This window comes from Balaenoptera physalus, assembly GCF_965194825.1.
Source record: "Balaenoptera physalus genome assembly, chromosome: 19".
Lineage (NCBI taxonomy): Eukaryota > Metazoa > Chordata > Mammalia > Artiodactyla > Balaenopteridae > Balaenoptera > Balaenoptera physalus.
In genome coordinates, this window is record NC_138900.1 from 48,547,181 (window position 1) to 48,562,896 (window position 15,716).

The 15,716-nt window shown below is 39.6% G+C and overlaps 1 protein-coding gene across 1 annotated transcript in view; it reads right to left on the reverse strand.

The window, feature by feature from the left end:
* CMTM4 (CKLF like MARVEL transmembrane domain containing 4) overlaps positions 1-15,716 on the reverse strand; it is a 61,861-nt gene that overhangs the window by 30,485 nt on the left and 15,660 nt on the right. The gene's annotated exons all lie outside the window — the stretch shown is intronic.

Below are 15,716 nucleotides of genomic sequence, written 5' to 3' on the forward strand. Positions count from 1 at the left end.
GAGAAAGAAAGGAAGAAAGAAAGGAAGAGAGAGAGAAAGGAAACAACCCAATTAAAAGGCGGGTAGGGGCTTCCCTGGTGGCGCAGTGGTTGAGAATCTGCCTACCAATGCAGGGGACACGGGTTTGAGCCCTGGTCTGGGAAGATCCCACATGCCGTGGAGCAACTGGGCCCGTAAGCCACAATTACTGAGCCTGCGCGTCTGGAGCCTGTGCTCCGCAACAAGAGAGGCCGCGATAGTGAAAGGCCCGCGCACCGCAATGAAGAGTGGCCCCTGCTTGCCACAACTAGAGAAAGCCCTCGCACAGAAATGAAGACCCAACACAGCCATAAATAAAATAAATAAATAAATTTAAAAGGCGGGTAGAAGGGACTTCCCTGGTGGTCCAGTGGGTAAGACTGCTCCCAATGCAGGGGGCCCAGGTTCAATCCCTGGTCAGGGAACTAGATCCTGCACGTATGCCGCAACTAAGACCCAGTGCAGCCAAAGTAAATAAATAAATAAATATTAAAAAAAAAAAAAAAAGTGGGCAGAAGATATGAACAGACACTTCATGAAAGAAGATACCAAGATGGCAAATAAGCACAAGAAAAGATCCTTAACATAATTAGCCACTAGGGAAATACAAACCAAAATCACAATGACATGCCACTTCACACCCACTACAAAGGCTATAATTTTAAAAAATTTTAAGTCAACAGCCAGTGATGGCAAGGTGCAATGTGACTAGAACTCTCATACACTACTGGTAAGAATGCAAAATGGTACAGCCACTCTGAAAATGGCTTGGCAGTTTCTTATAAAGTTAAACATACAGTTACCATATGGCCCAATAATCCCCCCTCCTAGGTAACTGCCCTAGAGAAATGGAAATTATGATCCTATATCTAAATGTAAATGTTTATAGCAGCTCTATTTATAATCGCCCCCAAACTGGAAACAATCCAATGTCCTTCAATGTCCTTCAATGGATAAGCAAACAGTGGTATGGCCATAAAATGGAACACTACTCAGCAATAAAAAGGATCAAACCATTGATACGTGTAGCAACATGGAAGAATATCTCAAATACATGATGCTAAGTGAAAAAAGCCAGGCTCAAAAGGCTACACACTGTATGATTCTATTTATGTGACATTCTGGAAAAGGCAAAACTATAGGGATCGAAAAAAGATCACTGGTTGCCAAGGGTTGGATCGAAGTAGAGAGAGGGACTGACAACAAAACTGCAGCATGAGACAATTTTGAGGGGTGATGAAAGCATTCTGAACTATGCGGTGATGGACACATGACTACATGTTTGTCAAACTCAGAACTGTACACTATAAAAAGTGAATTTATTGTATGTAAATTAAAAATAAAGAAAAACAGAAAAAAGAAAATGCTATGAAGCCTGTTGGTAAAGAGAGGCATGTATAAAATTGTTGTTATAAATCAATTTGTAGTTAGTGTGCACATGTTTGTGCATGTGTATGTACACACCCATATTTACACATTAATAAATACACACACAGACAAAAGTATTATATGTGCAATGTGAATAATGCTCATCTCTGATTAGTAAGATTCCAGGAAACTTGTTTTCTTCTTTTAACTTACTGGTGTTTTCTGATTTTTTTTTTTTCTAAAATAAATTAGTATTGCTTTTATTATTTCTTTCTTTCTTTTTTTAAGAATAAATTTATTTATTTATTTGTTTTTATTTTTGGCTGTGTTGGGTCTTCGTTGCTTCACAAGGGCTTTCTCTAGTTGCGGCGAGCAGGGGCTACTCTTCGTTGTGGTGCGTGGGCTTCTCATTGTGGTGGCTTCTCTTGTTGTGGAGCACGGGTTCTAGGCACGTGGGCTCAGAAGTTGTGGCTCGCGGGCTCTAGAGCGCAGGCTCAGTAGTTGTGGCGCACGGGCTTAGTTGCTCCGCGGCATGTGGGATCTTCCCGGACCAGGGATCGAACCTGTGCCCCCTGCATTGGCAGGGGGATTCTTAACCACTGCATCACCAGGGAAGCCCCTATGATTTCTTTAAAAAGTAATTTTAAAACAAGCAGATAAAAAGAAAAATGCAAGCTCCTCTGAGACGCTTTTCCTGATTCCTCCACAACTAACCTTTTGCCTTGCAGGCCTCCCCCCCATCTCCTCCTAGCACCTACCACAGGCTGCCCTGCAGCCTCATTCTCTCTGTAGCCTCAGCCTCCCCTCCTGATGAGCTAAAGTGCCTCCTCACCCGCCTTGTTCCTGTGTTCACTCCAGTTTACTCCAGCGGGGCGCCTGTCTCAGGAATCATGTCCATCTGGTTCCTTGCTCTATCCCACCAGCCACCCACAACAGGCACTCAGTAAAGAGCTGGTCAGTGACTGACCAAGCAATTGGGAATGAACAGGCATCTAATAAATGACCAGTAAACCATATCTACAGGTAACTGGACACTATCCAAAGGGTGATAATTAATGTTTCAAGTCAGCTTAGAATATGGACTCAGGTGAAGGGCCTTTGGGATGACCCCTGCCCACTTAAGTTTCTAGAAATTATCTGGGAGACAACATACAAGGCTGGCTTATCACTTACCATATTTGTGGATAAGAGACTTGGAACTGTTAATACTTAAAATGAGAACTTTCAGAATCATCCCAACATGTGATAAGGTAGACTCTAACTGGCTCATATTTAAGGTTCAAAGAGTCAGCTGTAGGAATACAGAATAGCAGAAAGCAGACTTGATAAAAGCAGTCAAGTGAAAACAGACCTGGTGATTTGAGGTGACATTAGTCTCACTGACGCTTACTGTCTGTCAGTAAAGGATGAAGTAAAAGACAAATTTTGGTGGCAGGGGTTGAGCTGAGTGATCACAGATCTTTTCTCATCTAGGACCCTCCATTTTCACATCTACAGGCTGAAGTCTATTCATTAGTTTGAAAAGATATTAAGTCCAAAACTTATTAAAATGGATATTTTTATGATTCCCTTCACATGCCAGGAATATCCGGAGTGATATTTTAAATGTCCTTACTTCAAAAACAAAAATAAACAACAACATAAACAAACCAAAATATCACAGCATTCTAACTTCTCTCTAGCCTAAGCAGACCAAGGTCCTAGCAGCCTGCAAGCCAATAACCTATTTGCTAAATAAAAACATATCAGAAAGCTTCCAAATATCACAACTTTGGAATTCCAGTTCCAGTTAATGGAGTATAAGTACACTCTACCCTGAACGCTGCTATAATATCTGGAAACAATGCGTGGAGCAGCTATTTCAGGACTGTGAAAAATACATAGTAGTAGGTAAACGGGGGAAGAAGACCAGAATTCAAAGTTCCACTGAGCCGGCAGTCAGTTTCCTATTTTTCCTCCAAGATTGCCCAGCTTAGACTCAAAGCAGCCTCAAATCCAGAAAAGGGAACCAGGTGTGGACAGAGAGAGCCCCAGGACAATCCCTCCTATTCTGGCTGGAGATGTGGGCAAGGGGATTCTTAACACTATAAACACTGGAGGAAATTCTGTTTTTTGTTTTGTTTTTGTTTTAATTTTTTTCCCTTCATTCTCTCCTATTTCAGACCCCAGGCAAGCCTGAAGTGGCATAAGCAGCTGCAGCAACAGAAGCCTGAAGATGCCTGAAACTCTGATGGAGGGGACTCTTCCTGTATGATCAGAGGAAGGAGAATTCCAAGAGAATGGGTGAACCCCCACTGCTTTTTTCTATCCCTGTCTTCCCACTGTTTGGCCCCAGACAAACAGTAGTGATAGTAACTACAATAGTAACTAAAGTGGCAGCTTTCTGGACACAGACCTGAAAGGGGAGTTACAGAGAACTGGAATGTACCAAGGAGACAGCAGAAAGAGAAAGCGAATCCATAAAGCTGCTTATAAACGCGGGGCCCACTCCAAGTTGTACATGCAAAGATCTGATTCTAAACAGCATAATAAAGACTTTAAGAACTGAACTATGGGACAGGTCACCACACAGGTCCCAGATCGGCCATTGGGTGGCACACACAAAGGAAAGATCCAAATAGCATTGCAAAGGCTTTGAAACAATTGACACTGAATTCTCAACCCACAGAAGACTGGCCACAACTTGCCACCTGAACCCAATCAGGCTGACTGCCTTCTAAAACAAAACAAAAATCAGCATTCTTCACAGGATTTAAACAAGACCAGAGTTTCAAAATATAATAATCAAATGTCTGTGATATAATCCAAAATTACTTGAAATACAGAAACTAGGAAAATCCCAGCTCACATGGAAAAAGACAATCAACAGATGCCAATGCGGAGATGACACAGTTGTTGGAATTATCAGACTGTAAAGTAGCTATAACAAGAATAATCCAAGAAAAAAAGATGGACACTCTTGAAAAGAATGGAAAGACAGAAAGTCTCAGCAGAGAAATTGAGATATAAAGAAGAACCAAATGGAAATTTTAGAGCTATAAAACGCAATATCCAAAATAAAAAACTCAATGTATGAGCTTAATAGCAGAACAGAGCTGACAGAGGAAAATAATCAGTGAGCCTGAAGATAAATCAATAGAAATTACCAAATCTAAACAACAAAGAGAAAAAAATGAACAGAGCCTCAGGGAACTATGCGATAATACCAAAAGGTCTACTGTTTGCGTCACTGGAGTCCCAAAAGTAGAGGAGAAAGAATGTGGAATAGAAAAAAGTATTTGAAGAAACAGTGGCAGACAATTTCCCATATTTGGCAAAAAACATAAATTCAAAGATTCAAGAAGCTCATCAAACTCCAAACAGAAAAAACTCAAAGAAATTTATGCCCAGATGCATCATAAACTGCTGAAAACTGAGAAAGAAAAAGTCCTAAAAGCAGCCAGAGAAAAATGATGCATTATACATAACAAAACAATGATTCAAATGATGCAGATTTATCATCAGAAACCACAGAGGCCACAAAGAAGTGGAATAACATTTTTAAAGTGCTGAGAAACAAACTGACAACCCAGAATTCTACATCCAGCAAAACTATCCTTTAAGAATAAAGGTGAGGGCTTCCCTGGTGGCGCAGTGGTTGACAGTCTGCCTGCCAATGCAGGGGACACGGGTTCGAGCCCTGGTCTGGGAAGATCCCACATGCCGCGGAGCAACTAGGCCCGTGCGCCACAACTACTGAGCCTGAGCGTCTGGAGCCTGTGCTCCGCAACAAGAGAGGCCACGATAGTGAGAGGCCCACACACCGCGATGAAGAGTGGCCCCCACTTGCCGCAACTAGAGAAAGCCCTCGCACATAAATGAAGACCCAACACAGCCAAAAATAAATATAAAAAAGAATAAAGGTGAGGACTTCCCTGGTGGCACAGTGGTTAAGAATCTGCCTGCCAATGCAGGGGACACGAGTTCGAGCCCTGGTCTGGGAAGGTCTCACAGGCCGCAGAGCAACTAAGCCCATGCGCCAAAACTACTGAGCCTGCACTCTAGAGCCCACAAGCCACAACTACTGAAGCAAGAGCGCCTAGAGCCCATGCTCTGCAACAAAGAAAGCCACCGCAATGAGAAGCCCAAGAACTGCAACGAAGAGTAGCCCCCGCTCCCCACAACTAGAGAAAGCCAGCCTGCAGCACCAAAGAACCAAAAATAAAATAAATAAATAAATTTATTTTAAAAAAAAGAAGAAAGGTGAAATAAAGACATTCTCAGACAAAAAAAAATTAAGACAATTCATAGCCAATAGAGGAGCTCTAAATGAAATGATAAAATTTCAAATCTTCAGATAGAATAAAAATTATACCAGAAAGAAACTTGAAACATCAGGAAGGAAAGAGGAGCAACAGAAATGGTAAAAAGCTGAGTAAATATAATAGACAATTTTTCCCCTTTTGAGTTCTTTAAAATATGCATGATGGTTGAGAGCAAAATTTATAACATTGTCTGATGGGATTTTCAATGTATATGACAACGAAACAATGGAGGAGGGTAAAGAGGTAAAGGAACCTACATGCTAGTAATGTTTCTATATTTTACCTTAAGTAGTAAAATAATTAGACTGTAAAATGTTAATGTTAGTGTTCTGTTAATTATGTATTATGTAATTTCTAGAGCAAATACTGAAAAACCCTATGTAAAGAGATATAGTCAAAACTCAGTAGATTAATTCTAATGGAATACTAGCAAATATTCAAATAATCTAAAAGAAGAGAGTAAAGGGAAAACAGAGGAACAAAGCACAGAGGGAACAAATAGGAAATAAATCATAAAGCTGTAGGCCTAAATCCAAACGTAATAATAACAACATTAAATGTAAATGGTCTAAACACACACCAACTAAAAGATGGAGATTGTCAGAATGGATTTAAAAAACAGGACCCAACTGTATGCTATCTATAAGAAACTTCAAATATAATGATTTAAGTAGGTTAGAAGAAAATGATGGAAACAAATAAACCATACAAACATCAATAAGAGAAAGCTGGAGTGGCTGTATTAATATCTGATAAAAGATACTTCATAAGTCAGAAAGAGAAAAACAAATATCGTACATTAACACATATATGTGGAACCTAGAAAAATGGTACAGATGAACCGGTTTGCAGGGCAGAAATAGAGACACAGATGCAGAGAACAAACATATGGACACCAAGGGGGGAAAGTGGCGGGGGGGTGGGGGTGGTGGGATGAATTGGGAGATCGGGATTGTCATATATACACTAATATGCATAAAATAGATAACTAATAAGAACCTGCTGTATTAAAAAAAAAAGATATTTCAGAGCATACAAAATTACCAGGGATAAAAAAAGAGATTTCATAAAAATAAGTTTCAATTCACTAAGAAGGTATAATACAACAAATAACAGAGCCTCAAAATACATGAAGCAAAACTGATCAAACTGAAAGAAATGGGCAAATATAGTCAATGACTTCAACATTCCTCTCTCCAAAGAACTAGGAGACAGAAAATCAGCAAGAATACAGAAGTACTGATGGATCAAAGAATACAGAAGTACTGATGGATCAAACACTGAAACATAAGACCTAAAATAATAAAACTCTTATAAGAAAACATAGGGGAAAAGTTTCATGACATTGGATTTGGTAATAATTTTTTGGATATGATACCAAAGCACAGGGTAAAAAATAAAAATAGATAAACTGAACTACACCAAAATTTAAATTTCTGTACACCAGGGGACACAATCAACAGAGTAAAAAGACAACTAGAGAACAGGAGAAAATATCTGCAAATCATATATCTAGTAAGAGTTAATATCTAGAATATATGAAGTACTTCTACAACTCAACAACAAAACAACAACCAGATTAAAAAATGGTCAAAAGACTTAAATAGATGCATTTCTCCAAAGCTATACAAACAGCCAACAAGCACATGAAAAGATGCTCAACATCACTAATCATCAGGTAAATGCAAATCAAAACCGCAATGAGATACCACCTCACACCAATTAAGATGGCAACTATCAAAAGAAAAAAAAACAGAAAATAACAAGTGTTGGTAAGGATGTGCAGAAATTGAAACTCTTGTGCATTGTTGGTGGGAATGGAAAATGGTGTAGCCTCTGTGGAAAACGGGATGGTGGTTCCTCAAAAGTTAAAAAATAGAATTACCATATGATCCAGCAATTCCACTTTTGGGTATATATATCCAAAAGAATTGAAAGCAGGATCTGAAGGAAATACCTGTACACCTGTATTCATAGCAGCGCTATTCACAACAGCCAAAAGGTAGAAGCAACCCAAGTATCCACTGACAGATGAATAAACAAATTGTGGTGTATACATACAATGGAATATTATTCAGCCTTAAAAAGGAAGAAATTCTGACATATGCCACAACATGGATGAATCCTGAGGGCATTATGCTTAGTGAAATAAGCCAGGCACAGAAAGATAAATACTGTACGATTCCATTTACATGAGGTATCTAGAAACAGAAAGTAGAATGGTGGTTGCCAGAGGCTGGGGGAGGGGAGAAATAGAGAGTTGTTTAATGGGTGTAAAGTTTTAGTTTTGCAAGATGAAAAAGTTTTGGAGATTGGTTGCACAACGATGTGAATATACTTAACACTACTGAACTGTACATTTTATTTATTTTTTTAAATAAATTTATTTATTTATTTTTGGCTGTGTTGGGTCTTCATGGGCTTTCTCTAATTGTGGTGAGCGGGGGCTACTCCATGTTGCAGTGCACGGGTTTCTCATTGTGGTGGCTTCTCTTGTAGGAGAGCATGGGCTCTAGGTGCGCGGGCTTCAGTAGTTATGGCACGTGGGCTCAGTAGTTGTGGCTCTCAGGCTCTAAAGCGCAGGCTCAGTAGTTGTGGTGCACAGGCTTAGTTGCTCCATGGCATGTGGGATCTTCCCTGACCAGGGCTCGAACCTGTGTCCCCTGCATTGGCAGGTGGATTCTTAACCACTGCACCACCAGGGAAGTCCTGACCTATACATTTTAAAACAGTTAACACATAATGGATAAAGATGGTGTGGTACACACACACACACACACACACACACACACGTATACATATATATATAATGGAATATTACTCAGCCATAAAAAAGAATGAAATACTGCCATTTGCAGCAACATGGATGGACCTAGAGATTATCATACTGAGTGAAGTAAGTCAGAGAAAGACAAATACTATTTATCATTTATATGTGGAATTTTAAAAAAATGACACAAATGAACTTATTTTCAAAACAGAAACAGACTCACAGACATAGAAAACAAACATGTTTACCAAAGGGGAAGGGAGGGGGTGGATAAATTAGGAGTATGGGACTAACAGATACACACTACTATATATAAAATAAACAATAAGGATTTACTATATAGCACAGGGAACTATGTTCAATATCTTGTAATAACCTATAATGGAAAAGAATTTGAAAAAGAATATATATATATATAAATAATTGAATAACTTTGCTGTACAGCTAAAACTAATACAGTATTGTAAATCAACTATAGCTCAATAAAAATAAAATGCTTAAAACAGTAATTTTTATATTATGTATATTTTATCATAATTTAAAAAAGAATATAGACGTACTGAACAATATCATCAACCACCTGGATCTACCTGATCCTTATAAAACACTTCACCTATCAAAAGGAGAGAACACATCCTTCATAAGTATGCATGGAACATCTCCAAGATAGACAATATCTTTGATGAGAAAACATACTTTTTTTTTTGGCTGCACCGTGTGGCATGCGGGATCTCAACCAGGGATGGAACCCGTGCCCCCTGCAGTGGAACCAGAGTCTTAACCACTGGACAGCCAGGGAAGTCCTGAAAACATACTTTAATAAATTTAAAAGAAAATCACATAAAGTATGTGCTCTGATCATAATGGAACTAAACTAGAATTAATAATGGAAAGAAAATTGGAAAAATCTCCAATCACTTGGCAATTAAACAATATGTTCTTAAATAACTGATGTGTTAAAGAGCAAGTTTCAAGAGAAATTAGAAAATATTTTGAACTGAATGAAAATGAGAATACAACTTACAAAAAACTTGTGAGATATAGCTAAAGCAGTACTCAGAGGGAAAGTTATAACACTGAATGCTTACATTAGAAAAGAGCAAAGATCTCAAATCAACAATCTAAATTTCCACCTTAAGAAACTAGAAAAAAAAGTAATCCTAAAATAGTAGAAGAAAGGAAATAATAAAGAGCTAAAATCAATAAAATGGGAAAAAATAGAGAAATGTCAACGAAACAAAAAACTGGTTTACTTCTGTAGCCAGATGGCCACAGGAAAAAAAAGAAAAAATTTACCAATTATCAGGAATAAGAAAAGATATACCAACAGACCCCCACAAACATTAAAAGGATAATAGAGAAATACTACAAACAACTCTACACACATAAATTTGACAATGATAGGGACCAATTTCTTGAAAGCCACAAACTACCAAAATTCACCCAAGAAGTGAAAGATAACTAAATCTATACTCCTCATGAACAAAGACACAAAACTCCTCAACAAAATACTAGGAAATCTAATCCAGCGATATTATGTAAAAAGAATAGTACACCACAATCATTGTGATTTACCCCAGGAACAAAAGGCTGCTTCAGTTTTCCAAAATCAGTAAATGTAATCCACCATAAAACACTTCATTATGTCAATGGATGCAGAAAAAAACATTTGACAAAATTCAACATTCATTCATGATAAATGTTGTCAGCAAACTAGGAAGAGAAGGGAACTTCCTCAACCCAAGAAAAGGGCATCTACCAAAAATCTACAGCTAATATCATACTTTCTGAAGAAAATGAATGCTTTCCCCCTAGGATAGGGAACAAAGCAATGACCTCAATTCTCATCACTGATATTTCACATCCCACTGGAAGTGCTAGCCAGTGCAAGAAAAACAGATAGAAGGCATACAGATTGGAAAGAAAGAACAACTGTCCCTATTCACAGACGGCATGATTGTCTATGTAGTTCCACGGGAATCTATAAAAAAGCTCCAAGGACTAATGTGTGAGTTAGCCAGGTGGCAGGATTCCAGGTTAACACACAAAAATCTATTTTATTTCTGTATCCTAGGAATAAATCATCAACAACTGAAATTTTAAAAATATATATATCAGTTACTATAGATGTGAAAAGAATAAAACACTTACATATAAATCTAACAAAATAGGTACAGTACCTGCACAATGAAAACTACAAAACATTGAAGAAAGAAATAAAAAACAACCTAAATAGGTAGACAGACGTACTGTGTTCATGGACTGGAAGACCCAATACAGTTGCAGTATCAATTCTCTACAAATCAATCTGTAGGTTTAACACAATCCCAAAATCCCATCAAGATTTTTCTATAGATAGAAAGAAGTTGATTGCAAAATTTATATGGAAAGTCAAAGGAATGATCAAAATTTTGAAGAAGAACTAAGTTGAAGGATTCTTACTACCTGATTTGAGAATTACTATAAAGCTACAGTAGGGGACTTCCCTGGTGGCACAGTGGTTGACTCTGCGCTCCCAGTGCAGGGGGCCCCAGGTTCGATCCCTGGTCGGAGAACTAGATCCCACATGCGTGCCGCAACTAAGAGTTTGCATGCCACGATTAAGGAGCCCACATGCTGTGACTAAGGGGCCCGCCTGCCACAAGTAAGACCCAGCGCAACCAAATAAATAAATATTTTTTTAAAAAGCTACGGTAATCAAGACAGTATAACAGCAATAAAAGGATGGACACATAGATCAATGGAACAGAATAGAGTCCAGAAACAGACATACACAAATATGACCAAATGATTTTTGACAAAGGTGGAAAGGCAATTCAATAGAGAAAGGCTAGCCTTTTCACCAGTGTTGGAGCAACTAGATGTCAGCAAGTATATCAACCTCAAGCTAAATTTTCCAACTTGTATTAAAATGAACTAAATCTAGATCTAAATTAATATAAAACATGAAACTATAATTTTTAGAAGAAAACATGGAAAATTTTTATGACCTGAGATTAGTTCTTAGATATGACTCAAAGAGCAGAATCCAGGAGAAAAAAAAAAATTGATAAACTGATTTTCGTCAAAACTAAAAACTTGTTCTGCAAGACATGGTTAAGAGAATGCAAAGACAAACCACAAAATGAGTTTAAAACATTTTCAAGTCATGTATCTGACAAAGCTCTTATATCCAAAGTATATAAAGAATTCTTAAAACTCAACAGTAAAAAAAAAAATTGTCTAATACAAAAACAGGCAAAATACTCAAATTCTTCACCAAACAGAATATACAGATAGCAAATAAGCGCAAAATGCTTACATCATTAGCCATTTAGGGAAATGCAAATTAAAATCACTATGACATGCCACTACACACTTATTACATTGGCTTTAAAAAAAAAGAAGGGCTTCCCTGGTGGCGGCAGTGGTTAAGAATCCGCCTGCCAATGCAGGGGACACGAATTCGAGCCCTGGTCCGGGAAGATTCCACATGCCATGGAGCAACTAAGCCCATGCGCCGCAACTACTGAAGCCCATGCGCCTAGAGCCCCTGCTTGGTAACAAAAGAAGCCACCACAATGAGAAGCCCATGCACCGCAACGAAGAGTAGCCCCCGCTCATGGCAACTACACAAAGCCCAGGTGCAGCAACGAAGACCCAACGCAGCCAAAATTAAATAAATTAATTAATTAAAATTATTTAAAAAAAAAAAAGATAACACCAAGTGCTACAGCCAGGATGCAGAACAACTGGAACTCTCATATACTGATGGTAAAATGAAAAATAGTGCAGACTCTCTGGAAAACTATTCAGCAGCTTCTTATACATTTAAACATACACTTACCAGGGACCTCCCTGGTGGTCCAGTGGTTAAGACTCTGCGCTCCCAATGCAGGGGGCCAGGCTCGATCCCTGGTCAGGGAACTAGATCCCGCATGCCTCAATGAAAAGATACCACGTGTCGCAATGAACATCCTGCATGCAGCAACGAAGATCCCACGTGCCACAACTAAGACCCGGTGCAGCCAAATAAATAAATAAATAAATATTCAAAAATAAATAAATAAACATACACTTACCATATGATCCAGCAATTTCACTCCTAGGTATTAACCCCATTGAAATAAAAACCTATGTTCACACAAAAACTGTATATGAATGTTTACAGCAGCTCCATTCATAATCACTAAAAATGGGAAACAACCCCAAATGTCCTTCAACAGTAAATGATTATAAAGAAACTGTAGTACATACCTACAGTACTCAGCAATAAAAAGGAATGAACTACCGATAAAATACAACATGAATGAATCTCAAATGCATTACCTTAAGTGAAAGACAAAATCAAAAGGTTGCATACCCTATGATGCTCTGGAAAAGACACAACTGTAGTGATGGGGAACAGATAAATGGTTGTCAAGGGGTGGGTGTGACCACAAAGGAAAAGAATGAGGAAGTTTTGTGGGCTGATGAAACTGTTCCGTATCCTGATTGAGGTAGTGGTTATGTGAATGTATATCTGTGTTAAAACTCATAGACCTGAATGCCAAAAAAAGTCAATTTTATTGTATTTCAATTTAAAAAACAGAACATGGGGAGACCACCAACATCCTTAGCATGTCCCCAACCTCTAGAGCTCAAATTTCTGCCAGTTTTCCTATGCTCTCAGAAAGAAAATGGTGTGAACTCCCTTATTAAATTTTTTTTCTTGTTGGTTTAATTCAAAACCACGATGTGATGAATTTCAAATTAGCTTTTAAATGCTGTTTTTCCAGCATTCAAAATATAGAATAAAAGCCCTTCAATTTTGCCACTCAGTCATGAAACAAAACAAAAATAATCTAAAGAAAGAAACAGATCAATTTCCAAAACGGAAACCAAAACAAATGCAAGACTGAGTCTACTGGATAGGGCCAACCAGCTAGAGTCTAAAACATAATGAATCATAATGTTCAGACATTAGCTGTGTATTTAAGACTTGTGCACTCCACAACAAGAGAAGCCACAGCAATGAGAAGCCGGCGCACCGCAACGAAGAGTAGCCCCCGCTCACCGCAACTAGAGAAAGCCAGTGTGCGGCAACGAAGACCCAACTCAGCCAAAAACAAATAAATAAATGAAATAAATTTAAAAAAAAAAGACTTGTGCAGTTTTCTGAATATATACTATACTTCCATAAAAAGTCCTTAAAAGCAATAACATAAATCTACAGTTATAACTCCAAAAAAAAAAAAAAACCCACCACTCTGTGCCATACCCAAAAGCAAGTTATAGAACAGCATGTACAATATCCCATTTTTACAAATATGCACACATAGGAACAAAGTCTAAACCAATAGATATCTGTTAACAGAAGTTCTCCCTAGCTGATGAGAATACTGGTGATTTTTACTTCTTTCTTCATTTTTCTATAGTAGTCTTTTTTTTTTTTAACCACAGAGACAAATACTTTTATAATCAGAAAAAATTTTTTTTCATTTTGGAAAATAGCATTCAAGTTAAAAATGTGATATTTAAACTACAGATCAATTTATATATGACTTAGGCTGTGGGCTCCTTGACATAAAGGAGCTTTGTAAGCCTCATACAGTACCAGATTCCCAAAAGACATTTTACCAGATGTGTGTCTGGAGAAGGAAGAATAGAAATATGCAAGGCTTCTCACGAGAAGTGGTAACTTCTCTGGCATCTCTGAATAAAAAGAGGGGAAGAAATCAGGCAAGTGGCAAAGGTAGGTCTGGATGGAGGGAGGCCTGTGAGTGATGGCGAAGAGGCAGAATAGATCCTGACACGGACGAAGGCAGGGAAGTAGACCGAGAGGGAGACCAGGAAATCTGGAAGAGGTGTGAAGCAAAAGACCAGTGTGCTCACTAAAAATCAGAGGGCTAACTATTCCATCCCTCTCCCCTCCCCTGCCTTCCCACCCCTAAGAGAAGTGACCCCAAGGCTGTTCCTTGCACAGGGGTGCCATGCTCAGGACCCCGAGTGCCTAAGGGGGGCGGGTCCCTGACCCAAGGGCAGCCAACCCACGGGCTGGCGAGGCACCTCTAATTTGGCCTGGCTAGGAAAGCTCCACCCAAATAGAGACAGTGGTAATCAGGCCAATCAGACGCTCTCTGGAATTCAACCACAGTCAGCAAGTTAGCGTCAGAGAGAGCAGACAGACCTGGGATGAACATTTTAAATAATCTATCAGAATATACTTATAAGATGTACATCAGAAAACGCAACGCCTGCGACTTTGCCTAAGCGTTCTTTTACGACTCCTCTGACCTTTTAGGAGTTGCTTTTTGGTTTATACTGTCGTTTACATAAAATACCTAAGTGCACACACTGCAGAGCCTGAAAATGCTGTCCTGCACTTTTGTGCTGCTACTTAACAGTGAAATGTGGTTTGTTCCATAGGGCCTCTTACTACGGCAATTCCTTACAACAGGAGATTGTGTTTCCCACTGCTAACAAGTTAGGCGGCAATGTTTTTAACATACTCCCCCCCCTTGCAGTCTTTTCCTCAGCCAGTTTTCTCTTCTTGGAAGTAACCAAGCAGAAGGTTCACATTTTATTAAGAAAACCGCCTTCCTCTGCATAGTTTTCAACCTCCACTCAGGTCCTTGACCAGACTTGCTGATGAGATTCTTTCAGGTTGACGGCACCCAGTCCTTGGCTACCTGAGACAGACACCCTGCCACGTGCTGCCCTCCACAGCGGGGCATGGCCCCTATGCCCCTCCAGCCAGTTCCTGTCCCCAAGTTCTCAGACCAAGGCAGTCAGTGCTCACAAGCCCCTGCCAAATACGCCCAACGGACAGATCCCCGTCCCTAACTAAGCAGGCCCAGCTGGCAGCGGATGAGGCACTTGGCTGGCCTCGGGCTAGAATGGGGCCAGCACAGAGCTGGGCAGAGCCCAATCCTCTTTCAGATGTGATGAGGTCACAGGCCGGGCTATGAAGAGAGGACATGGGCCGTTTGTGGCCCAGGAGCCACGGGCTGCCCTTAACCCAGCAGCTAGAAAGAAAAACTGAGTCCTGCTGAGTGAAGCACTGACTCAAGTAAAACTCCCAAGATTCATGAGGCCCAGCTGCTTGGCCCTCCCAGGGTTCCCTCCAAGGCCTGGTGTACCTGGTCCTGCAGTCAACCCCAAGGAACCCACGTGTCTCTCTGCTCCTGGCAACTCAGAGCTGACCGACACTGCAGGCATGGGCTCAGCCCTGGGAGCAGCCCACCCAGTCAGAGGCGCCTCAGTGCTCACACCCAGACAGGAGCTCCTAGGGCGGC